We start from the raw sequence: 27,062 nt of genomic DNA, 5'->3' as shown, positions 1-27,062 counted from the left end.
CCAGAAAATATTTGTGTTAGTCTTTAAGGTGCTACTGGACTCTTGCCCTTTTCTACTACTGGGTTCAATGGCTTATGACCCTACCAGAAAATATTTTTGTTCGTCTTTAAGGTGCTACTGGACTCTTGCCCTTTTCTACCACTGGGTTCAGTTTCTACTACTGCAGATAGACTAACACGGCGACCCACTCCACGGAGCCCAGTCCAATGGGCTCGACTAAACCCGCGCTCGGAACGGCCGCCTGCCAAAGCTCCCCGTCCCGTCCCGACGCGGCGCCGCCTTTTCCCTGAACGCGCCCGCCTCGGTTTCCTGCCCCCTTTTCCACAGTAGCTCCTACTCCAGACTGCGCGGTATTGTGGGCCGGCCACGTCTCCCCCATGTGGTCCCTGCATCATTGACATGGCGGAATCCCCCGCCGAAGCCGCCTCCTGCTAGTTGAGCCCAGCGAGCTGCAAAGCAGGCAGGGGTTGACCGCACTGCCCGCCCGCCCGCGCGCCCCGGTTGCTCGCTTGCTTGCCTGCCTGCCTGGGAGGGACAGGGAACGCCGCCGCCTTGCGCACCCCCGTTTCCAGCACAAGGTAAGCCATGCAACCCCCCCACCCCGGTCTCTTCTGTGTATCCACCCCCCCTGAAATCCTTAGGCTGGGCAAGGCAGGGCACCCAAACGCAGCGCCTTTGGGTTTATTTTGGGGGTGTTTTCTCCACGATCCCAAAAGAAAGCCCGGCGCGCCACGGAGCAAAAGGGGCTGCCGGCTGGGACTTTGGAGAAAGGCGCCGAGGTTGCTAGAGCCGCTGTCGGGGTTGTTTTTTTTTGCACCGAAAGCTTTTTTTTTTCCACCCCCCCTCCACTCCTCCCGAGCGGGATTCCTTTTGTTTCCAAAAGTGGAACCGCAGCTCTGGGTGTGAAGTTGGGGTTAAGGATGGGAGTCAGGGTGCGGACACCCCTATGGGGTAGGATCAAGGGGGGAAACGGGGAACGCGTAAATGGGGGGGGAGAGAGAGACTGCGTGGGGGGGGGGAAGCCGCAAGAGCTGACTCCGAAGTTTTTTTTCTCCCCCGTGACTTTTAACCCCCCCCTAAAAAAAAACACTTCTTAATGTTCGTCATCTCTTGGATCCCTGTGTATTGTCGGTTCCGGAATCCCTTTGGTATAATTGGGGTGGGGGGAGAGGCGGCCGGTCGCCACTTTTGGAGGGGTGGGGTTGAAGGGAAGCCTTTTTTTTTTTTTTTTTTGCAAAAGTAAAAAAAACTCTTAAATAAGTCGGAGCCCAGCCGGTCTTCCTCCCGCCGGGATCTGCTGCACCCCAAAACGGGAAGGAAAAGTTTGCAATCCTCCCTTGGCGTTTATCGGGGTGCCGGGGGCTGAGCAGGCGCCCGGGTTTTGCTCGGGGCGGGGGGTCCCCATGGCAGGACGAGGGAGGAAAAGGGCTGGACGGTGCCGGAGCCCCTCTGCCAAGAGACCCGCAGGCGTGCAAACTCTGCAGGGTTGGGAGAGGAGGGAGGGAGGGAGGGGAGCAGGCGAGCCAGACACCATCAGCGCCTAGTAATCCAGCAGGCTCCTCGGAGCTGGCCTTTTGGGCCCCGCCGCTTGGCCTGGCCTTGACATCCCCCCCCCTCTTTGCCCACCGAAAAAACTCCCCATGGCTAACCGTTGCAAAGGCGAGGTTGCTTTTGCAAAGGCCATTTATGCGTGGAAGGGTTTGCCTTGGATTTGCCCCTCTCCAGAGGCACATTTCCTCCCGCATCTGAATTCCCAAAACTCCGCATGGGGGCTTATTGTTGAGTTTTGAGAATTCAGATGCGGGAGGAAATGTGCCTCTGGAGAGGGGCAAATCCAAGGCAAACCCTTCCACGCATTAAGTGGCCGTTTAGGCACGGGAGGTTTTGCCTTGGGGTGGCTGCTCTCGAGATGCACATTTCCCCCATTCAGATTCTCGGGGCTCAACAATAACCCCCCCCCCCCGTGCAGAGTTTTGAAAATCTGGATGGGGGGAAATGTGCATCTGGAGGGCTGCAAATCCAAGTCGAAACCTCCCGTGCGTGAGTGGCCGAGGTTGCTTGCAAAATGCAAAAAAAAGGGGGAGAAGATGGGATTTTTTTTGGGGGGGAGGAAAAGGAACGGAGGGATCCCTTTTCCTGGATTGTATGGGGGGAGCGGGTGGAAGGCAAGGCATTGGCGGGGGGGGGGCCGGCACTGGCGGCACGTACCGTCTAGCCCTTCTCCCTCCCCCCCCCAGCCGGCTGGCTGGCTGGCTGCTGGGAAGGATGTCATTCAGGTGCAAAGGGGGTGGGGTGGGGTGGGGAGGAAGGCAGCCAGCGAAACCCCTCCCCGTCGCGGCCGCGCAAAAAAGATAGCCGGAGGCTCAGCTGCGAACTCTTTCCAAAATGTCTGGATCCAGGGGGCACGTTGGAGAGAGGCGGGCGAGGCGCAGACGGCCGCCTCCCTCCCTCCCCCCCCCTCCGCCGCCCCTCCCCGCTGACGCCACCGGCCCAGGCGAGGGAGGGGGGGGACAAAAATTCTGGAAACTTTGCATTTGCCTCTCCAGGCAACTTTGCATTTTTCTCCCCTTTGAAACAAAACCCAGTTCTGCATGGGAGGTTGTGCCTTCGATTTGCCCCGCTCTGGATGCACGTTTTCCCCCATCCAGATGCTCAAAACTCTGCATGGGGGTTTATTTTTTGAATGTCGGGAATTCGGATGGGGAAAATGGGCATCTAGAGAGGGGCAAATGCAAGGCCAACCCTCCCGTGCGCCAATGGCTACAATGGCTTATTGCCAGGGAGCGGAACGCACTCTCTGCCTGTGGGATCCTTTGCTTGCTGAAGTCAAACTTTTCTCCCCCCCCGTTTCCCCCCCTCTAAAAAAACATTTCACTGAATTAACACAAAAAGTTTCAAACAAAAGTTTCAAAAGTTTTTTTTTTCCCCCTTCGGGCTCTGGTGGTGTGTGGTTGCAATCCCAGTCGAAGTGAGGTTCATTCCGCTCAGATAAGTCCGAAAGAAAAGCATTTTTCCCCCGGAAGGCAGAATTTTAATGACTGTGTGTGTGTGTGTGTGTGTCCCTCCTTATCTGGTGGCATTTACTCAGTGGAGAATTTTCCTGTTAGAGGGAGGGAAGATGGAGTGAGGGGGCTCTTTCAGGCAAGCGGAGGGCGTATGCCGAAGTGTCAAGAATGTGCTTCATCAAACCACACATGCTGCAGAGAGGCATGGTCCATATTAAAAATGGATTGCTCCAGAGAGTAATTCCAAACACACAGTTTGTCTCATGTGCGCATATATGTGTGTGTGTGTGTATATGTATATATATGTATATATATATATGTGTGTATATATGTGTGTATATGTATGTATGTAAAAACAAAAACTTGCCAGCATCTTAGCTTGTGACCTTTTGAGTTCTCCAGAATTCTTCCTTGGATTGGATGCTCCAGCAGAAAATGGGTAAGTGGTGGTGGGGGGGAAAGCAAGCAAGTTGATGGAAACTATTTCCCTCACATACACACCCTCCACTCTTTTAAATGTGGGGAATGTTTGTACTGAAACACTAATGTGATGAAGTGTTCTGGAAAACTCAGAAGTTTGCATGCTGTGTTCAGTGCTGTTTTGGTGCCAATTAAAGGGTTTACCCGACTTTCGTGTCTGGAGTGTTTTTCTGCAGACCAACATGGCTTGCTTAATAGTTCTTTGTCCAGAAGGACATTGGTACCGGGAGGGTAGCCGTGTCAGTCTACCATGTGTGTGTGTGTGTGTAAAGTGCCGTCAAGTCACAGCCGACTTATGGTGACCCCCTTATGGGGTTTTCAAGGCAAGAGACTAACAGAGGTGGTTTGCCAGTGCCTTCCTCTGCACAGCAACCCTGGTATTCCTTGTGGTCTCCCATCCAAGTTCTAACCAGGGCTGACCCTGCTTAGCTGACGAGATCGGGCTATACCATGCTGCCTTCCCTCCCGCCGTGTAGATAGCTCCTTGCTTTAATCCTTTGTATTTCCATTTCAGTAATGCTGGCGAAGGTAGCTACTGACAAAGTTGAAACACTGGGCTGATTTGGAATTAGAAGTGGTGGTTCAAAGCACTGTCAAGTCATGGCAACTAACTCATGGCAACCTTGGTATTCCTTTATGGTCTTCCATCCAAATACTAACCAGGGCTGACCCTGCTTAGCTTTTGAGACCTGGCGAGATCGGGCTGTATATACTATGCTACTTTCCCTCCTCCAGCCTGCAGTAGAATAGCTAGAGTTGAGTCCTGTAGCGCTTTAGAGGCCCACAAGATTTTGTGAGTGTACGCTTTTGTGAGTTAACGCTCCCTTTGTCAGATACCTGGTGAAGGGAGCTTTGACCGTCGAAACCTTATACCCTGGAAATGTGTTGGCTTCTAAAGTTCAACTGGACTCAAACGAACACATGAAGCTGCCTTCTACTGAATCAGACCTTGGTCCATCAAAGTCAGTATTGTCTACTCAGACCCGCAGCAGCTCTCCAGGGTCTCAGGTAGAGGTCTTTCACATCACCTACTTGCCGAGTCCCTTTAACTGGAGATGTCGGGGATTGAACCTGGGACCTTCTGCATGCCAAGCAGATGCTCTACCACTGAGCCACAGTCCCTCCCCCTCTGGGACTCTAGCTCAAGAGATTGGTACCATGATTATGACGTATGAAGCTACTTTCTATCAGCTTGGACCACTGAGGCTTGGGGTGGGGGGATTTTTGTAATCCCGTGATTTGGTCTCCTCCTAACTGGAGGCCAAGAACAGAACTTGAAATCTTTGCTCAGTTCTGCCACTGAGCTATGGGTCTGGTCCATAAACAGTTCCTCAACCCTGCTTCAATAGCAAATATTTCTTGCCCGTATCCAGTGGTCGCATTTGTCTCGACTCAGCCATTGCCCTCGGCGGAATAAGTAATTCTTGGTACATTTCTGTTAACGATACTCTGGTGTTACTGATGAAGCAGCAGCTTAGGTTGCATCTGCTGGAGGACAGAGTGAAGCAGCTAGATTTCTTCAAAGGACAATTTTTTTTGGGGGGGTGCGCCATTGCTGTGTTTCTCCCTAATATTTATGGATGGGCTGCTTTAAAGATCTGTGTGTATTCAGTTATGGGAGTGGGTGGGGAAATATGGGCTTGGATCCTGCCTAGGATTTCCATGGGTGCAAGGAGGGGGTTTGATTCCCCACTCCTACACATGAACGATTGAGGCTAATCTGGTGAACCAGGTTGGTTGCCCTACTCCAGTGATGGCGAACCTTTTAGAGACCGAGTGCCCAAACTGTAACCCAAAGCCCACTTATTTATCGCCGAGTGCCAATGCGGCAATTTAACCTGAATACTGAGGTTTTAGTTTAGAAAAAACAACTCATACGTTAACATCTTTCGCCTTAAAAGAAAAACAGAATAACAGAGCTTTCAATGATACAAACAACTTTTTATTGAAAGGTAAAAGTTTGCATTTGGCATGCTTTTGAACAATTAATTTGATTTTTGCTGTTGTGTGCATGCTGATAATTTGTCCACCCTTGGCTCATACTTTGTAAGTTTGAGAGCAACACATGCAGCACTCAGGTCATCTGTTAGTCTGTTTCTGGTGTCAGATTTGATATAATTCGAAGCTGAAAACAGCTGCTCACAAGCATAAGATGATCCAAACAAAGTAAGGAAAGCAATCCCAAGTGCTTTCATTGACTTAAAATTATTTGGCAGAGAATTCCACACTTTAAGGATTTCATTTTCAGAACTAACTGTGCTGTCCTTTGGCATCCCTTCTATCTTCTCAAGTGTTTCACGCAGGTCATAGAATTTATTTTTCCAGATAGAGCTTTGTTGAAATTCTATTAGCTCCATTTCCAGATTTTCTAAATCTAACCAGTGTAGGCAGGAAAGAACAAGTTCTTCAAACATGGCTTTATCTGGAGAAGTAAGAAAACACAGGGTTGTCTCCATCTTACGGAACTGTAAAAATCTGTTGCTAAAATTCACCTTTGCAGCTGCTACAATACTAGAAAATTCCTTGTAGATTTCCTGATGGCTTGTAGGATTGTCTGCAAATGTAGAATTTTCTAAATGCATTTTTAGTTTTGGAAAATACTTCAGCTGCCCTCTTTCAAAAACCTGCAGTTTTCTCTCAAATGTTTTGATATCACAAAACATCCTTTCTGCTGTTTTCCCTACGCCTTGTAGTTGTTTGTTCAGTACACTGAAGTGTTGTGTAAAATTTGTAAAAAACATGAGGTTGGTAAGCCAGGCCATATCAGTGAGCTGTGGATATTCCTGCCCTTTTTCATTCATAAACAGCCTAAGTTTATCCAAGCAGGTTACAAATCTCTCCAGGACTCGTCCTCTGCTCATCCACTGGACATTATTGCACATAAGTATACTATGCCTGAACCTCCTCAAGAAGTGCTTGAAACTGTCGACAATTCAGAGCACGAGCCATGATGTAATTCACCATTTTTGTGACATCTTTGGGGACATCATCACATTTTTTGCTGCTGTCCCTGGCACAAAGAGCTTCTTGATGTATAATGCAATGGAACTGAATGACTTAATGTTTTGTTTCTTTAACAAAGAATTGTATGAAACCAGATGTTGCCCCCACCATAGAAGGTGCCCCATCACTAGTAATTGAAACCACTTTTTCTGGTCTTATGTCTTGTGACAAAAAAGCCTCCATCACAGCATTGTAGATATCTAACCCTTGTGTTCTTTTAGGCAAAGACACCAGCTTCACCAGCTCTTCTCTCATGATGTCACTAACAGCATAACGCAAAATTAACAGCATAACGCATAACAGCACTAACAGCATAACGCATAATGCTAGCCTTTATATCTGTGCTTTCATCCAAGCACATGGAGTAACAGGCTGCCTTTTGTAAGTCAGTGGTGAGCTGCTGACTAACATCACTTGCCGTGCTCTGGACTCGATCTTTAACAATATTTCTGCTAAGTGGCATCTCAGAGATGCGTTGAATAATTTTATCCTTGTTTGGGAAATAATGAAAAAGGGAATTACTCCCAGACAACATGGCTGTTTTGATAATATCCTCATCAGAGAGGGGCTTACCATGTTTTGCTATGCACAGTGAAATTTGAAAACTGGCAGCTGTCAGATGATTTGTTCTAGAAAGTTGGAAATTTCTTCTAGAAATGAGGCTTGGGGAAAGCTAGGTAGACAGACAGAGATACATCCTGGCATGACAGGAGGGTCAAAGATATGGCCCACGTCTGAGAACAAAGCCATTGTAGTACCAGCCACATGGGACACCTGAAGCTTCATGGACCTTTGTCTATCAAGGTCAGCACTGTCTACTCACTGCAAAGCAGGTGTTCTACTGTTGGACCATGTCCCCCACCCCCAGCTCCTCAAGTACTTCTGAATTCCATAGATTTCAAGGGGAGAAAAGTATTTTCTTCTATTTAGCTCTCAGACTGAAACCAAGAGGACTAAAGGCCAAACTAGATCTCCACATGGTTCTTTCACCCTAAAATGCAGCTGGGCTGGGAGGATATTAACTTTCTTCATTTTCCCAATTAAAAATGTCCTCCCCAACTGGGTGGCTATTGTTCCTGGTAGACAAATCCTTTTCTGTCTTCTTTCCTTGCTAGGAGATAATTGTACCTGGTGTGGAGGGGAGGGTTCAGCTGAGAAGTTAGTACCTTGTTGTCTCTGTAAAGGGCCTTTTTAAAACAGCTGCACCCTGGGACCAAGTTCAGAATTAGATATATAGGTGAGTCAGCACAGCGCTTAACATTCTGTAAGGGGGAAAAACCAATGTTGATGGTTGAAAAAACAGTTGGAATGGGGTGAAGAGAGTCAGTTGGATGGTAAGGGATGATGAGAAGCTGACAGAGTAAGCAGGGATAAAAAGAAAAAAGGCAGAGCAATCAATGTGGTAATACCTACCTAGGAAAGCAGAATGGAAGAAACTGAAGATGGGCGGGGCCCCAACAAATAGCTGAGCTGCCCCGCAGCTCCGCTGAGTGGGGGTGTGTGGCAAGGTGCTCCACAGCCTCCCCGGTCCAAAGTAAAGACGGGCGGGGGCCCCACAAACAGCTGAGCTGCAGCTCAGCTGAGAGGAGGGGGGCGTGGCAAGGTGCTGGGCCACAGCCTCCCCATCCAAACTGAAGACCAGCGGGGCCCCAACAAACAGCTGAGCTGTGGCTGCACCCGCAGCTCAGCTGAGAAAGAGCGAGGGGCTTGCCCCGGTGCAAGGAGAGGGAGGGTGCCAGCGCAGGCTTGGGGAGCATGGGCTGGGGGAGAAGGAGCACCGCACCATGGGAACACGGCACAGCCCTAGGCAGATGCCACGGCTCCGCGTGTGCCCACAGAAAGGGCTGGGCGTGCTGCTTGCGGCACACGTGCCATACCTTCGCCAACACGGCCCTACTTCTACACTTGAAGCCAGCTGGGTGACCTTGGGCTAGTCACACTCTCTCAGCCCCACCTACCTCACAGGGTGACTGTTGTGGGGAGGGAAAGGGAAGGTGATTGTGAGCTGGTTTGAGTCTCCCTTAAGTGGTAGAGAAAGTCGGCATATAAAAAACAACTCTCCTCCTCCTCCTCCTGGAGGAAACCTGATTCCCACCTTATTATTCCTGGAGGTGCCCTCTCCTCGCACCCCTTGAAAGCTTGGCCACTGTTTGCTTATTTTGCATAAATGGCAAAATGTCTGTGCCTGACTTAAATGGATCCATTAATAGTTGTAACCCAAAGCAATCCAAGAAGTTACCGTAGACCATTGATACACCTAGCTCAGTGTTTTCTACTTGAGTAAGTGCATTTTCCAGACAGGCAGACAGAGAGAGTGTGGTCTTTCACAGCAACCTCATACCTGGGATGTTTTAACTGGAGTATGTACTCTGCCACTGAGCCATAGACTCTTAATCTTTACTCCGGAGTCATCTATCACATGCAAGCTTTCTTTCTGTCTTCCCATTTTAGCGTACCCTGAATATACGATGTCGATTGGAGGACCGCTCTCTTTCCTTCTTGTCCCTTGTCACGCACTCGGGTTCAGCGATAAAACAGGCCAGGCGAGGTTTGTTTGTGGCCGGCTGCATCTGGTGTGCTCTCTTGCTCGATGGCCTTTCGCCTTTCTTGAATCCTGTCAGCACCATGACGTAGCAACTCAGGCAGCTTAGAAGACCGTGGAAGGCAGTTAGGTAAAGTGGTAGCAGGTTTTGGTGGCTGTGGGCTTTTTTTTTTTTTTACGAAGAAGCAAGCAGAGCTGGATCAATCCTGGACAGCTCATACAGAGGATGAGCCCGTGGTGGGTTGAAGCTGCTTGTACGTAATTTCCATCATATTTTACGTATCTTCTGATCTGCATCCTTTGTCCCTGTGTGCTTCTTTGAGAGCCTGAGTTGGCATTGGTTGTTTTATTGGTAGTTTTATAACTTGTAATCCACCTTGATTCCCAGTAAGAAAGATGGACTAGAAATAAAGTACAAAAATAAATAACAGGATGTGTATCTTCAGGATCATGGGAAGCCTCGCACAAATGGGTGAAACACGTGGCTGCAATTTTCAAATGGCTCCTGTGATGTTACTTGCATGTCAAGAGTTGGGTTATAGTCTATTGGTGCTTTTGTATATTTCAGTCTGGACTTTAGACTGTCACAAAGCTTGTTCTGGGATGGGTAGTTGCTTAGCAACACATTACTGTTATCAAGAAGAAGAAGAGTTGGTTTTTATATGCCAACTTTCTCTACCACTTAAGAAAGACTCAAACCGCTTTACAATCACCTTCTCCTCCCCACAACAGACCCCCTGTGAGGTAGGTGAGGCTGAGAGAGCTCTTAAGAGAGCTGTGACTAGCCCAAGGACACCCAGCTGGCTTCATGTGGAGGAGTGGAGAAACCAACCTGGTTCTCCAGATTAGAGTCCACAACTCCAAGATGTGGGCAATGGGTAGTTGATGGGCATTTCCAGCATGGCTTTGGTTTAGATAGTTCTTATGTTTACTGCCTTTCTCATCCTCTTACATACTCTGAACTTATTCTAGTCTGTTTTATATGAAAGTGTTGTACAGAGTAATGATAGGAGTGAGCATGAACTCTGTACATTGAAAATAGTTCTTAACTGCATCCTTAATTGTGACTTCGGAGTGCATCTGTATAGGTAAAAGACATGTGCCCTGTTTATTACTTAAGTTCCCTCAAGTGAAAATCTAATACGATGGAGTCAGTTCATAAAAGTGACTTGCCTGTGATCCAGTTGTATACCATGATTCTGCAGCAGGGCTTGTACGTAATTCCCATCATATTTTATGTATCTTCAAATCTGCATCCTTTGTCCCTGTGTGCTTCTGCAGAAGCTGCAGGGCTGCAGAATGCTGTAGTTTGTGCAGAATTCAGATTTTTAAGAACATCAAGTTTCCTTTTTCTTAAAAGCAAGTTACCAGTCCTCATGGTTTTAAATATATGCTTGCAAATGTGTGCTCAAAGCCTGGTGAAAATCTCAGAAGTTACTGAGAGAGACTTCCTGTAGCCCATTGTATAATTTATTACTCGGCTCTAGGACTAATTGAAGCAGAATAAATTGTGAATCATTGGTTAGCTCACATGATCGAGGCAGAATTCTTGCGGTCTTGGTGCCAAAAGTTATTTTGGCTTTATTTTAAAGGTAGCTTGCTCACAACTCTGCCATCTGTGCTTCTGGATCAAGAATGGTGATGTTGGGATTATGATGGTTTTGGCATCCCAAGAGAACAAGAATTCTCTCATGTCCTCTTGAGATGCCTCCCTTGGCGTATCCCTGTCCTGTCCCTCTGTTCAGAAGCAAGGTGGGTGGCAGCTGTTTACGGGGCCTTTTCAGTTGGCACCAAAGTTATAGAATAATCTTCCAAGGGAAGGATGCAAGTATATAGGACAGTAGTTTGGGTTAGATTCTGTCATGGATTTTAAGAGCTGTGGTGGTCGGTTTTAATGTTTGTTTTGCTCTGTTGCTTAACTTCAAATATTATATGTACATGAGCACATGAATCAGACACTTGGCCCATGAAGCTCAGTATTGTCTACTCAGAGTGGAAGTATTGTCTACTCAGACTGGCAGTGGCTCTCCAGGGTCTCCTGCAGAGCTCTTTCACGTCAGCTACAACCTGATACCTTTAACCGGAGGTGCTGGGGATTGAACCTGGGGTCTTCTGGATGCTAATTAGATGTTGGACCACTGAGCCACCGAACCTCCCCAATAGCTGTCTTACCACTGACTTGGGGGGCCTAACCAGCATTATTATTATTTTCTCAGCCTTTTATAGTGCCCTTTTCTCCAACAGGGTGACGTAAATGACCTACTATCTTAATTTTAACCTTTCTTCAACCCCACGTGAGAGAGTAACTGGCCCAAGTTCACCCATTTTGTTTTGTATGAGAGTGGGGAGTTGAATAGAGACTTCTCCGGTTCTAATCTGCCAGTGCAAACACTTCACTACATTTGGTTCTCTGATAGAAAGTTTTAATAGGACAAACATGATTTTTATAAAAATAAGGTAGTTCCTGGTAGTGTTCACAAGGTCATTCAGACCGTGAGGCGGTTTTTCCCTCTTTCGTGTCACCTTCCTAGGAGTGTCTTGCAAGGGCGCAGTCTCGGTTCAGCATGTTGTTCCTCCATCTTTTTCCAAATCCTTGGCTTAGTTTTGCATTCTCCACCTTGAGATACATAAAGATGCTGGATTTTGGTCAACTTCATAACGCAGGCCTATTATGGCAATGGCCATTGGGGGTAATCCAGAAGTAACAATGTATAATTCATCCAAATGAGTGGTGCAGCTTGGTTGGCGAGCTTATGCTTCTAACATAGCTCATGTCTGGTCTGCCATGGAAACTGAATCATTTCCCATTTTTAAAACGGGTGAGCTCATCTGCTGGACTGAGGTCATTGTTGGGACAGTGATGAGCCTTTTTTAATATAGTTGTCCAAGCCCATACCTGAAATGCATGCCTGCATATAGGTCGGATTCCCTGCATAACATTTTTTTTCATTTGGGAAACATTCAGAGGGGGTTGTCACTTGTGAAATTATCGCAGAAAAAGCTTGTTCTCCAGCAAGTTGCTCCTTAAATTGTAGTGTGGAATCTGGGATGGTTCTTTGTTCAGAATCATAGCATTGGAAGGGACCACCAGGGTCATCTAGTCCAACCCCCTGCACAATGCAGGAAATTCACAACCACCTCCCCCGCCCCACACACCCAGTGATCCCTACTCCATGCCCAGAAGATGGCCAAGGTGCCTTCCCTCTCATCATCTGCTTAAGGTCATAGAATCAGCATTGCTGACAGATGGCCATCTAGCCTCTGCTTAAAAACCTCCAGGGAAGGAGAGCTTACCACCTCCCGAGGAAGCCTGTTCCACTGAGGAACTGCTGTAACTGTTAGAAAATTGTTCCTACTGTCTAGATGGAAGAAACTTGACCATCCTTGCGGCCAAAGTGACATGTACAGACAGAAATAAACTTTGATTAGGCCTTTATTTAAAAAAAACCTCAGCACTGGTATTTCATCAGTAGGGTTATTTTTAAAATAAAAGTAATATCTGGGCCCTAAGTAGTTTTCAAATGGTGTATTTTAGAAAAACTCTAAAACTCCTTGGAAATGTATCAGTGAGGTACCGATAATGACAGATTTTTTTTCATTCTGATTGTTACTGGCAGTCTTCCCTTGCAGTGAGCATCAGCTACCCCCTATTGAGTGTCTTCTTAAGGGTCCAAGGGTCCGTGCATGCTCTTCATTCAAGCAGAAGGGCAGTAATGCTTTACCTGCTGGAGAGCTGTGTGCACTTACAAATCGGCACCGAATCATTTGCAACTTGTTGAGGTTCCTTGCGTGACCCTTGATGCGAGTCAGCACAGAAATGGCAGGGAGCTTGAAAATCACTGAAATGGACCCTTGGATTTGAAAGTTACTGTTGAATGAGCTCAAACACCTTTAAGAAGAAGAAGAGTTGGTTTTTATATGCCAGCTGTCTCTACCACTTAAGGAAAAACCAAACTGGCTTACAATCGCCTTCCCTTCCCCTCCCTACAACAGACATCCTGTGAGGTAGGTGGGGATGAGAGGGCTCTAAGAGAGCTGTGACTAGCCCAAGGTCCCCCAGCAGGCTTCATGTGTAGGAGTGGGGAAATCAACCCAGTTCAGCAGATTAGCCTCCGCTGCTCATGTGGAGGAGTGGGGAATCAAACCCGGTTCTCCAGATCAGAGTCCACCGCTCCAAACCACCACTCTTAATGACTACACCATGCTGGCCTCTGTTTAAACTGTTCAGCAATCTACACTGCAATCCTAAACAGAGTTTCACCCTTCTAGATCAAGGGAATCCAATGGGTTTAATAGGTATAATTTTAGGATTGCTAGAGAGCAATCCTGAGCAGATCTACTGAGAATCCTATTCAGAACTGCTTCTTGGGGTTCACTGCCAGAAAAGTGTCCTTAGAATGGCATGGTTAGAATGCATATTTTTAGTATTGGTCACATTTTTGTGTAATATTGGACATTTTTAATATACTGGCTTTGAACGTACTCGCTTTGAACAGAGAGCATATTAACTAGGCTGTGGTCATAAAGCCACTATTTGGAGGGTAAATTCCATTGACATTTAGAAATTGAAATAAAGGATTTAGAACTTTGAGATAAGGTGGTAATAATATATACTTTACTCATAAGAAACTCCTACTTGAAGTTAATAGGGTTTATGAGTAACTTGTAGAGTTGGCAGCTATGATTTAAAAGTCCATGACCTAAAAAGAAAAATCCCATTGAAGTAGGTGTGCTTCAGGTTGCAGCCGCTACAGAAATATGAAATGCGTTCTGTTTTTGATGGAAAGATGCATTCTACGGGAACATGGAGTTGAGATATACATATATTAGAAACAGAGCTTGGAATGTGGAAATCTTTTGCTTTGTCGAAACAGCAGTTTCAATAAAACTGAAATATGATAAGTGCTCGTAGTTTCCTTGAATTCCGAATAAACATTGAAATGTGTGGTTTTCAACAGACAATGTAGAATTGTTTTGGTTAGTAATATTGTTCCAGAAGGACTCTGGAGATCTGGGAGGCATTGTGTGTGTGAACGCAACTATTTACGTATGAAATAAATATCAGTTATAAATGCCTTTGTTTGATTAATGCTCTTAACGTAAGAAGTATGTGTATATAGATACCAACCTGGCAGCTTCACTTAGGACAGGTCATGTTTAATTAAGTATGTTACTAGTTGGGTCAGCAACACCTAAGTTATTGTGCTGTCCCTATCAAGCAGTTCATTTCATTAATGAAGACCTCCCAGGCCTTTCACATCACCCACTTGCCTAGTCCCTTTAACTGGAGATGCCAGGGATTGAACCTGGGACTTTCTGCATGCCAAGCAGAGGCTGTACCACTGAGCCAAGGCCCCTCCCTTCCCCTACCTGGCTAGTTAGAAATGTGAGAGGGGACACTGACAGGATGGATGGAGGAGGTGACAGATGCAAACGAATGGTTCATTAAAAGAAGGCCGGTTATCTGAAAGGCAGTAGTAGTCACTTCTGTTAAAAAGCCTTCATTGAAACCCTGTGATTTGGTTAACTACTAGTTTTGAGCTAGTCTCAAATACTTGGGTGGGGGTGCGCAAGGTCCTTGAGTGCGTAGAGTTAGTCTAGTTTTGGGTATTCCTGGATTATATTGATTGGATATTTTTCTGACTGGCAGGCTTTGGTTCTCAAACTGGATATCCTTGCCAAGGAGGACACAGTGGTGTAGTGTGCCCCAACTTTTCTTGGTGGCGTCTGATAACATCTATCATAATAATCCTCCTGAAAGTGCCTTGCTTTGTAGACCCATCAGATTATTTAACATGCTGTATATGGGGGCTGTCTTGGGGGGAAAAAAGTCTTTTGGAAACTAGGTTTGGTGCAGAACGCGGTAACTGTAGGAGTATTAACTGGGAACTGTGTTTCTGGTGATGTAATGCCCATGTAGTATCATTTAAATTGACTCCCAGTTCAAAGTTGACCCTTAAAGCTGTAAATGGGTTTTGGACCTGGATCTCTCAAAGACCATGTTTAAAACCTACTTGCATGCTCAGTTAATCAGTTGAAGTCAAAATACAGTGTGAGAGTATCTGGATTAGGGTATTCTCAGTACTCAGACATAGCTTAATCTGGTTGGCCTCCCCCCCCCCCCCCGGGAGGGGGCAGGCATTTATCTGCTCATATCAGTTGCTGTTTTCTCTTGTTTTAGAAGAAGAGGAGTTGGTTTTTATATGCCACCTTTACCACTTAAGGAAGAATCAAACTGGCTTGCAAACACCTTCCCTTCCCCTCTCCACAACAGACACCCTGTGAGGTAGGTGTGGCTGAGAGAGCTGTGACTAGTTCAAGGTCACCCAGCTGGCTTCTTTCTGGGGAAAGAAATCCTGTTCACCAGATTATCCTCCACCGCTCATGTGGAGGAGTGGGGAATCAAACCCGGTTCTCCAGATCAGACTCCGCCGGTCCAAACCACCACTCTTAACCACTACACCATGCTGGCTTGGTGTATCTTGGTGTATGACTTTTCCATTATAGGTTGCCTTGAGGATCCCCATATGGGGATCAGAGCAGGTATTTTGGAAATGTTAATGAAATATTGATATTAATCTGTTCCAAAGTTCCTTAGTTTTACTGTGAATTCCAGTAGGGAGACAACTTGCACGCAATTATTGAACCTGTATATTCAGTATCACCCTGACCTGGATGGCCCAGGCTAGCCTGATCTCGTCAGATCTCAGAAGCTAAGCAGGGTCAGCCCCGGTTAGTATTTGGATGGGAGACCACCAAGGAATACCAGGGTTGCTGTGCAGAGGAAGGCACTGGCAAACCACCTCTGTTAGTCTCTTGCCATGAAAACCCCAAAAGGGGTCACCATAAGTCGGCTGCGACTTGACGGCACTTTACACACACACACACACTCAGCATCAAAGACTTAAGCTTTTGAATGAAAGCCCCAACTAGTCTTGAATTTCTTCCGAGTAAGCCCAACTGCAGTGAACAGGGGTAGTGTGTAGAAGCACTACTAGATACATCTGGCCTGCTGTTGTGAAAAATCTGCATTCACATCTCCTTTCTAGTGGATGCATTTGGAACTGAGGAAACTATGCGAAACGACTGAATACCGGGGTGTCGTCTTCAGCTTGTCCTCAGCCTGTGACCTTCATCTACAATTCTGTCTCCAATTTTGTCATGCACATTGGAATTGAATTCTGAATGGCATCTGCAATGTTCTTCTTAGCAGTATTTTTTATAGAGCTGTGCATTGATATTTTGGGATTGCATTACAAAATTGTTATTTAGGATCTTCTAGATACTTGGTGGCCTCGTGGTGCTGTTATTTCTCTACTGTAAGTTTCGCAGCGTTGGTTGTGTATTTTGTATTGTGAAAAATCTTAAGGCATCTGCAGGCAGGCTCTAGGTTTATTTGTTCAGAATCTCTTGTGTTGTACCAAGGTAGAGCTACGTAAAATCCTTTCTAACAGGAGTCTTGTGTATCAAAAGCCGGCTTGTTTATGGCCAAGGTTTAGTGTCACTCTCTGATCTGTCCCTGGAGACCAAAGGTATGTGGGAAGAGGGAAGCTTTTCTAACAACAAAGGGGAAATAGGATCCGATAGATATACAATGATAACAGGCCATCTACAGGCAGGAATGTTTGTCTATTTGAAAACGGATAAAAACTCTTTCAACATTTCCTTGTCCCCCAATAGAAGTTTAAAACACACACAAACACACTGCTCTCTGTGCTGATGGGCAGGAGCTTTCCAAATAATGAATTCTTCAGGGGGACCTCATAGCCAGAAAGAAGATTAAATGAGTGCATTTGTTCTGGAATTTGTAAGTCTCTGGAGGGGGGAAAAACTAAAGCTGCAATTGAAAGTATGTCTGCTTGGAAGTGAATTCCACTGCGAGCGATAGGACCTGGATTTAAGTAATGGGCACATTCTGCAAGCTCCGTTGCGAGACCTGCCCAGAGGAAGGAAAAGGTGCTCAGTGATAGAATCATTGGTACTTTAAGCGGGTCTAGAGAAATGGCACTCCAACTATTTTTTTGGGAAACTTGGGAGTTCCTATTTATCAGGGATTACTCAGTGAGACCAGTAATGGCAGACCTAGCCCCTACTGCCCCCTGCCCCCCACCCACTATCACCCCTACAGCCTCCTTTTGCAATTCAGAGAATTCTGGGATATGTTGGGCAAATTCCAAGGTGCATTTGGATGTGAAACAAGATCCGATCCCAACATGAATTGAGAGAGTCCTGATTTACGGTGTATTTATGAATTTCTTGTAGCTGTTCGTTGTGGGATGCTAGGGACTTCCTTATTTATTTAAAACATTAGCTGCCCCTCTACCTTGAGGAACTCAAAGTGGCTTACAGTGTGAATGAAACAAGGTCAAGGCCCCTATTGTAACAGCATCATGTTTTAATCTTTAAAAGCCTATTTGAGTGATGCTGTGGTCTCCACTTGAATAGTGGGGTTAAATTGATACTAAGACCTAAAAAAAAATTTAAATGACAAAATGGCTAAGTTTAGTAAAGGCAGCACTAGTGTGCACTCAAATTTTGCTTCCAGAGCACGTGGGTCTTGGCACATGTGAGCGCTATGCTTGTGCCACTTTGGCATGGGTTTTTATGACCCTTGCTCTGCCTTGACTGTTTGGCTTTATGAGAGTAGGATAGAGATGTTTTAAATAAATAAAAGGGAGCATGAATTGAGGGTAGGCGCCAGGTGGTATTTGCCGCCTTGGCTCGGAGGAACTGTAGAGCGAAGCTCAAAAGGTTACCTGTGACTCGTGTCAGAAGTAACAGAGTTCAGAGGCTGAATCCTGTTTCTAAGGAACTCAAAGGAACTGCTGTGGAACTCAAAGGAACTCTCTGTGTTACAGTCTTCAATGAAGGACTATCTTTGCAAACTATTATTATTAATAATGCTTAGTGTGTTACCTAGTATTTTCAGTATTCAAAGCACTTTGTATTGCACTATCTTTACAACAGCTATGCAAGATACTACCGGCCTGAGTGCCCTGGCCTGGATGGTTCAGCCTAGCCTGATCTCCTCAGATCTCAGAAGCTGAGGAGGGTGGGCCGTGGTTAGTGCTTGGATGGGAGACCACCAAGGAAGACTGGTGCTGCTACGCGGAGGCAGGCAATGGCAAACCAGTTCGTCACTTGCCTTGAAAACCCTAGTGTTTTCCAAAAGTCAGCTGCAACTTTATGGCGCTTTCCACCACTATACCAGGAGGAGTCCATGAAGGGGCAGATTTGAACTGGGGGCTTTCAGGATCGCTTAGTTCTCTTAGTTGCTATGTTGTTCTGGTGACAGTTACTACTTACTGCTGCTTTCCTGCACACTCTCTCTCTCTCTCTCTCTCTCTCTCTCTCTCTCTCTCTCTCTCTCTCTCTCTCTCCACCATGGGATGACGCTGATGCACTTATCTGCAGAGGAATCCTTATTTGCTCTAGAACCTGTGTTCTGTAGAACCTACGTAGGGTTATAGCGAATATTCACACTTGGTTCAAAGGAGATGCTGGCCAGGATATCATCAGGCCACGTCAACGGAGAGTTTAGTGTGCTTTAAAACATAACAACTCTCCTCTGCAGCTGCTTATTGCAGGGAAGATTGCCTGAGGGGGCTTTTTTCTTCCTAGGTAGTTTGCCCACTCCACCAGTCTCTTTGAATGTAGTTTTGAAATCCCCTGTAGTAGCCTTGAAATCCCCTGTAGTAGATCTCTATAAGAAACCAGCAGCAAATTAAAAGTAGTCTGAAACAATTTTCAATAATAGTTTATTAGTTCTTGTAGGTTATCCTACAAGACAGTGTTACTCCTCTGAATATGGCTGCCACAGCTGCTGGCGAAACGTCAGGAAAGAAAATATCAAGACCACGGTCACGCGGCCCAGATAACCTACAAGAACTGATGAACTCTGACCGTGAAAGCCTTCGACAATATAGTTTATTAGGTTTAGGAAAATACCAAATGTTCTTCTTCAGGGTCACAGGGGATGCAATATTCAGTGGCTTTTTAAAAATGGTAGAGTATTGTACTCTGCTTGAACCACAACAGTCAGTCTGTTCTTTCATGGTAGTTTGCTTGATTCTGTTGAGTGAAAATGCCTGATGTTGGATTGTGTGAGAGTGCTGGGTTGTTCATCTTTTGGGACATTCAAAAATGCCGCTTCCTGGTGTTTTCCAATGCTTGTGTATCTCTGCATTTGCAGCAAGGATTTGTGTTTCTAACAAAAGGAGAAAGATTTCATCTAAGAAGGGTAAGAAGACCACAAGTTTTTCATTTTCCAGTTTCCACTGAGTCATCTATAGCGTTCATAAGGGATTGCATGCTAACAGGTGTCATGCATTGGCAGGGCGTATAGGAGACTTGTTTTTAAAGCCTACCTTTCCTGCAGGAACTCACACAAGGTACAGTTTGCACTTTTGGAAAGTGAACATATTAAGAAGAGAGATGCAGCAAGAAAAAATATGAAACGGCTGTTCTTGCAGTGAGGAAGAAAGGTACGGTACATGTATCTTGTCACTGTTACAACAGACCTGTAAGGTAGGCCATCTTGTAGAGTGAATGTATGTGTGCATTGACCACAACTGCCGCAGTAAGATGGATCATTTCCTTTGTGTACCGTTTTCAGTTGCCCTTCTCAGATTTATTAGAGCTGATTCTGACATTGCTTTGCTGTGGTTCTGCAAATGATGAATAGAAAAAGAAGTATTTGAAGTTTGCTCATTCTGCAAAACAGACATGAGATGAATGTCTTGCAAATCTGCTTTGGTGCAGAAATGGCAGAATGTATTTATTTTATAATATTAAGGTATGTACTTTATACACCCCTTGATGTATCGTGTTTAAAAATGCATGCTTTGTTTCAGCTACATTTGAGATTTCTGCTTGTTTTCAGATTTTTGTAGTCCAAACGCTATTGTACTGTTCATTGGATGTCCCATCCCATTGATCGCACTTGACTTACACTATGTAGTTTGCTTTGAATCTCTGCAAGAAACGCAGACCAATGACCACCACCAAAGTCTTCCCCAGTCATAGACTGACATTTTACAAAAACAGCTGTCTAACTAGCAGGAAAAGAGCCCTCTTAAAGTTCTAAGAGAGCTGTGGCTAGCCCAGGGTCACCCAGCTGGCTTCATGTGGAGGAGTGGGGAAACAAATCCAGTTCTCCAGATTAGCCTCTGCCGCTCATGTGGAGGAGTGGGGAATCAAACCCGGTACTCCAGATCAGAGTCCACTGCTCCAGACCACCGCTCTTAACCACTACACCTCGTTGGAGGAGGCAGGATAACCATCATAACTGTTCCTGGTCCATGTGTGATTAGGTGCATCTGAGCCGGCTATCCTTCCCTTCAGTTTCCTTGCTTTGTAGCATGCTTTCTATCACAAGTTCCCAAAATACCATGGCAAATCTGAGGCTGAAAATCCTAGTGGAATGTTCTGTAGTAGTAAAAATCCCCCCCACAAACTCTGGCTGCCTAGTGCAGGCTGATTCACCCTCCCTAACCATGCAGCCAGCTCCAGTTTTGGATATTATAAACCCTATAAAACCATACACACACACACACAAGTGAAAGGCAGTGGTAAGTTGGCTTTTTATCTCCCTTCCCAATTACTTCCTGAAGTTTCATGTCCAATCCTCTGCCTTCCTCCCTGCCCCCATGTCGTCCATGACTTCAGCCAGGATCTTGTGCAAGCTCTAAATTCTGCAGAACTGTTTACCCCTTTCCCCCGTTGCCCCTCTTGTCCGCCCACTCGTTCAAATCTGCAAAATGTTAAAAGTCACGGACGCTCATGAAAAGCCATGCGGTATATGACTCAACAGTGGTCTGATCATAAGAACAGCTCTACAGATTGTAAACTCTCTCTCTCTCTCTGTCTCTCTGTCTCTCTGTCTCTCTGTCTCTCTGTCTGTGTGTGAGATGTTCTAGTCAAGCCTTTACAACAGTGGGGAGGGTTTGTTGCATTGCTGCCATTTTGGTGTAGAAGGGAAGAGATAAATTTTGTTGGGGATACAGTGTCAGGCATACCTTAACACATGGGTGGTAGGATGTAGAATTTAGGGGAGGGGCTGTGACTCAGTGGTAGAGCCTCTGCTTGGCATGCAAAAGGCCCCAGGTTCAATCCCTGGCATCTCCAGTTAAAGGGACTAGGCAAGTAGGTGATGTGAATAGACCTCTACCTGAGCCCCTGGAGAGCCGCTGTTGGTCTGAGTAGACAATACTGACTTTGACGGACCCAGGGTCTGATTCAGTATAAGGCAGCTTCATGTGTTCATGTGATGTGGAGCCAGCCCAAATGGATTGTACCAGTTCAGCCTGCTTGGGGAAGATCACCTTCTGGAATTTGCTTCCCCCCCCCCCCCAAGTTCAAAATTCCTGGCATATGGAAAATCATTAGAAACTGTCTATTTCCTTATTGCAAAGGAACCTTTGAAATTGACCTTCCCCTGCAGTCTGAAGCAGTGGAGCCCATTAAACTTCATCTGACTGGTGTAGATCTGGAGAGAAAGGCCGATATGGAAATGGGGAGGGCTCGCTCTTCCCCTGGGGACTTCAAAACTCATTGATTACCATTATGCTCTTGACAATAATTTAGGAATACCTGGCTGTTGCTTATTAATCATTTGTCATGCTCTTTTCCTCCAAAGGTGGAAGTAGTTAAAAGCAATTGATTACCTAATAGTTTCCGTGTTTAAACATTTATGTTCCTTTTGTGAAGTTTAAGTGCCGTTTTGTCTGTGTTGAGATTTCACAGGGGCTCTGTGTGTGGGGATATCCCTTTCATTTTCGCTTCCATTTCTGCCAATCTGGTGATGCAGGTTAGATTTCCCCTACACAATCTGGATGCCCATTCCTGAAAATGCGGCGTGCGGAGTCAGTGGGGAAGGAGGCACGGTGGCGCCTCTTCCTAAGCCGAATCGTCCACTCCTCAAAACAAAAAAAATGCCGTTTCGCGGCTTTTTTTGTTTTACCAGGGCCTTTCACCCCATAGGGAACAGCGAGGCTGTGCCTGCTAAAAAGCAGTCGCAGCCCCGCCGTTCCTGGCGCCGGCAGCGAGGGCCAAAACAGGATAGGAAGCCACCTACCCGGCAGCTCTTCCCCTCGGCATGCCCCCAGAATACCCCCCTGCGCCGGCACAGCCTCTGTATGCCATGGCCTGCGTCACGGAGAGGCCGCGCCAGCGGAGGGGGGAGGCGTGGTTCCGCAGCACTCTGCCACCGCTGGGACTCGCCTCACCCCCAGCATAAGTGTGTTTAAGCACGCGATTAGATGCACTTACGCTGGCGGTGAGGTCACGCCGCCTCCTAAGAAGTTTCCGCCCAATTTTCAGGAATGGGCTGGGTGTCTTCCAGAGTCAGTTTTTTCCATTCTTCCGTAATAAACAATGCAGGATCCATTTATTGAGTGAAATGCATTCCCTTCCGAACTTCAGCAGGTTTAAAACAATGAAATAAGCCCCTTGTGAATGGGCATGATAAAACGGCATAATCTCTGAATCAGTTACTTAAAAACCTCAACATACATTAAAATGTATGGGATTGTCATGTTTTATTTTGGAGAGAACTCCGTAACAAATGAATTACTCTAGTTTGTAAAAATTTACGCCACAGTGGAATGGTTAATTTTTAAGATGCCACGGCGTTCTGTTTTTGTTAAGTCAAACTAGCATGATTGCTGTTCTGAAATGTAATGCTGCAGGTATAGCTTAAATTTATGAATCTGCCTTGGAACGTTACACAACTGGACCCGGATAGTTGAGTCTTGGATGCTCTAACTGGCAGTGGTGCTCCAGGGTCTCTGGCAGGGATGGGTCTTTCCCAGTGCCTGCTACTTGTGGTCTTTTAACTGGGTATGCCAGGATTGGACCTGGGACATTTCCCATGCAACACATGTGCTGTCCCATTGAGCTGTGGTGTCACTGGTGGCCCGTGTAACGCAGCCAGCCCACCACGTATGACAGCTCAGCAGGGACTTCCAGAAACTGCTTATTCTTGTGGGAAGGGCGGAGATGATAGAATCATAGAGTTGGAAGGGGTCTCCAGGGTCATCTAGTCCAACCCCCTGCACAATGCAGGAAATTCACAACTACATCCCCCCACACACACACCCAGTGACCCTTGCTTCATACCCAAAAGGTGACAAAACCCCCAACAAAACCTCCAGGACCCCTGGCCAATCTGGCCTGGAGGAAAATTGCTTCCTGACACGGAAGGCCACCTCTGAATGTCTCTTGCCTTGAAAACCCTACAGAGGTCCCCATAAGTCAACTCCGACTTGATTGCACTTTCTACCACCAGATAAAAAGGGGAAATGAAAATTTTGGTCGGCCAAGGAAGGGGGTAGCTGGATAGCAGTAATCGGTACTAAGTGATGCAAGACATTACTGTGTGTGTGTGTGAGAGAGAGACCATTGTGGGAGGGGCTGTGGCTCAGTGGTAGAGCATCTGCTTGGCATGCAGAAGGACCCAGGTTCAATCCCCGGCATCTCCAGTTAAAGGGAACAGGCAAGTAGGTGATATGAAAGACCCCTGCCTGAGACCCTGGACTCTGATGGACATAGGGTCTGATTCAGTATGAGGCACCTTCATGTGTTCATGTGTACTGTGCTATGTGGCTTGATATTTCTGGCCTCCTGCGGTATGCATGATTGGGCTGAAACTCAGTCTATTAAAAAAAAAGTTTGTGCCAAATTAACATTGTGATTCTGTCAAATGACGCCTGTAGGGATTTGTGTAGTATGCCGGAGGACAGCCCCGTGGGGGCAAAAATAGCTTATGGTGCAAATACCGACAGATGTTTCCTGAGTGGTTCCAGCAGCTTTTGCATTAATAGGTATTCTATTAGATGTTCGCAGAGCCACGGTGTGCGACTGTTGATGCATTAGGGTGCTAAATCGTTTTAGAAGGTAGAGGACTTGTGGTCAATTCAGTTTTTGTCAGCGCTCCATATGTTCCAGTTGTCTTGATTCACAAAGTCGAAGAGTTTTGCTTCTTCTAATGCAATTCTTTGTGGTTCTTGGGAGTCCGGTAGTGTTAGATCATTAGTTTAATAAAGCTGTACTTTTGGGGGTATGGTTCTGTTTTTAAACAACGGGGCAAAAGAAAGGGGGAAGCAGGATTTCAGTCTTGTTCACTGAGCTAAACTGTTGCATCTGAATTTTTTAATTCAGTCACACCATGTAATTAAATAAAAAGATATCAGTAAAATATAACCAAAATGCTTTTTTCCCTCATATTCGTTAACGTAGGTAATGCTTTGATTGGATTTTAGTCACCAATAAGTATAACTAATAAGTATAGATTTGATGAGATGGTAATTTAGAATAATTTTGAACAGATAATAGACCTAGAGTCAAATGTGGCACGCTTGACTTTATGCCACGTCTTATGTTAGATTGTGTGTGTGTATGTTATGTCATTTTTCTATATAAGTTTAAAGTAAAACAATTCAAACCTAAAAATGTATATCCTGGGTTTAATATCTGGTCCCAGAATGTTGCCTGTGACTCATTCCGTAGCTCATCAGGGTGAGAGATGCAGTTAAGAGGGCTGCAAACAGAAATGCTTTCTTCTGAGAACTGAATCAAGAAATAGAAGAAGAAGAGTTGGTTTTTATACGCCGACTTTCTCTACCACTTAAGGCAGAATAAACTGGCTTACCAACCACCTTCCCTTCCCCTCCCCACAACAGACGCCCTGTGAGGTAGGTGGGGCTGAGAGAGCTCCAGGAGAGCTGTAAGTTGCCCAAGGTCACCCAGCTGGCTTAAGAACATAAGAAAGGCCCTGCTGGATCAGACCAAGGCCCATCAAGTCCAGCAGTCTGTTCACACAGTGGCCAAACCACTGTGTAGACTTCATGTGGAGGAGTGGGGAAACAAATCCAGTTCACCAGATTAGCCTCCATCGCTCATGTTAGAAGAGTGGGGAATCAAGCCCGGTTCTCCAGGTCAGAGCCCACTGCTCCAAACCACCGTTTGCATGGCTTAAATGGTTTAAACTGAGTCGTGGAGCGATCAACGTTCTGAAAGCCAGGTTTTGGTGCCGCCGGGGCCCCCCCCCTTTCCCTGTTTGTTTCTCTCTGTCTCCACATGATTTCTGGCAAGATCATCGAGGTCTGCTAAACTGCTTGGCGCAGCAGACAGGAAATGGATCTGTTTGTGTAAAGTTATGCAACCCTGTTTGGGAAAAAAAGAGATCCGGGCACCCACGTGGGCAATAGAAACCAAAGGAATATCACTGACAGTTTTAAGTCACAGCAATCTAGTCCAGAAGAACCATTCAAAGAGGTATGAACAAGAGACCGCTTATTCAAAATAACTGCAACTTTTGCATCTAATTAACCAATGGAGCAGAACTCAGCCTACACTACTGGGGTTGTCTGGTAAACTTTTTAATGCATTATTTAGAAGTCTTTTTTGGAAAGATTTAACAACAGATTAAATTCAGAGTTCAGATGGGGAGGCTAGGGATGGCTATTGACCCGGGGTGGGGGGGAGAGGCTTGGTTTGCAGAAATCTGTAATTGAAGCTGTTCCAGTCATGGAGAGAAACACTATTGACGGTAAATGACTTTTTCCCTTCTGTATTTATTTTAAATGATGCGTGACTCAGCGTGACTTATTTTTCTTTAATTAACTTCATTTATCAACCCCTTTTCTCCCCAACTCAAGGGTTACATAACCTCCCCCCCTTCATTTTATCCTCACAACAACCCGGTTAGGTAGGTTAGGCTGAGAGTAAGCAACTAGCCCGAGGTCTTCCAGCAAGCTTCCATGGCGGAGTGAGGATTCAAACCTGGGTCTTCTGGATCCTAGTTCAACCACCATACCGTACCGGGCTTGCCTACAGTTGGAGGAAGACACCGTCATGGAAGACTGCGGGTCCTAAAATGTCTTCCGATCTAGTTGCCATTTAATCGCTTGAAATCCAGTAAAGAAGTTGGCAACTCCTAATGGCGGTGGGCATCAGAGAGGAACGATTTCTGTGTTGGCAGTGAGGACCACGGACCTTCTCACAAACACCTTCAAGATAGTGTGTCATGCTTTGAATGTGGACTTCTGGGGGACCTAGGGTTGCCAACCTCCAGGTACTAGCTGCAGATCTCCTGCTATTACAACTGATCTCCAGCCGATGGAGATCAGTTCACCTGGAGAAAAATGGCCGCTTTGGCAATTGGACTCTATGGCATTGAAGTCCCTCCCCTCCCCAACCCCCCCTCCTCAGGCTCCGCCCCAAAAATCTCCAGGTGTTTCCCAACCTAGAGCTGGGAATCTTAGGGAGGCCCATGTAGTGTAGTGGCTAGAGTGTCAATCTAAGACCTGCAAGGCTCATATTTGAATTTCTGCTCTTTCTGCAAGCCTAACCTACCTCACAGGATGGCTGTTGTGAGAATAAAATGGAGGGAGGGGAGAATGATATTGTAAGTCACTTTGGGTCCGCATTGGGAGAAAAGTGAGGTATAAATAGCTAAATAAAAATATTTTTATGAGCCGTTGCAGCTCAGTACTTCGGAGGAATATATTGAGTATGGGGTGGGGAGGTAACTCCGTGCCCCTCAAATGGCCTCCCTCTAACTACCTGTGAACCCAGCGAGGTTATGAATCGGTGAGCTTATTCCTTGTAATGTTTCTTGCCCACATCAAAGGTGTTGAGGGGGTGCCCAGCGTGGCCTAGGCCTTGGGAGGGGTTGTGGCTCAGTGGTAGAGCATCTTGGCATGCAGAAGGTCCCAGGTTCAATCCCTGGCATCTCCAGTTAAAGGGACTAGGTAGGTAGGTGATGTGAAACACTTGTGCCTGAGACCCTGGAGAGCCACTGCTAGTCTTGAGTAGACAGTACTGACTGATGGACCAAGGGTCTGATTCAGTATAAGGAAGCTTCGTGTGTTCAAAATAGTTTTAGGGAAGGGGCTGTGGTTCAGTTTGTAGAGCATCTGTTCGGCATGCAGAAGGTCCCAGGTTCAATCCCCAGCATCTCCAGTTAATAGGGTTGCCAAGTCCCTCTTTGCCACCGGCGGGAGGTTTTTGGGGCTGAGCCTGAGGAGGGC

General features: G+C 46.2%; 1 protein-coding gene across 1 annotated transcript in view; it reads left to right on the top strand.

Moving 5' to 3' along the window:
* Positions 1-539: 539 nt before the first annotated feature.
* FNDC3B (fibronectin type III domain containing 3B) overlaps positions 540-27,062 on the top strand; it is a 327,633-nt gene continuing 301,110 nt past the window's right edge. The window contains exon 1 of the mRNA XM_056849976.1: positions 540-578. The gene's annotated coding sequence lies outside the window, so the exon portion shown is untranslated. The remainder of the gene's footprint in view (positions 579-27,062) is intronic.

Source organism: Euleptes europaea, chromosome 5, assembly GCF_029931775.1.
Source record: "Euleptes europaea isolate rEulEur1 chromosome 5, rEulEur1.hap1, whole genome shotgun sequence".
Taxonomy (NCBI): Eukaryota; Metazoa; Chordata; class Lepidosauria; order Squamata; family Sphaerodactylidae; genus Euleptes; species Euleptes europaea.
Note: the sequence above shows the minus strand (reverse complement) of the source record. Positions and strands in the feature narration are given on the sequence as shown.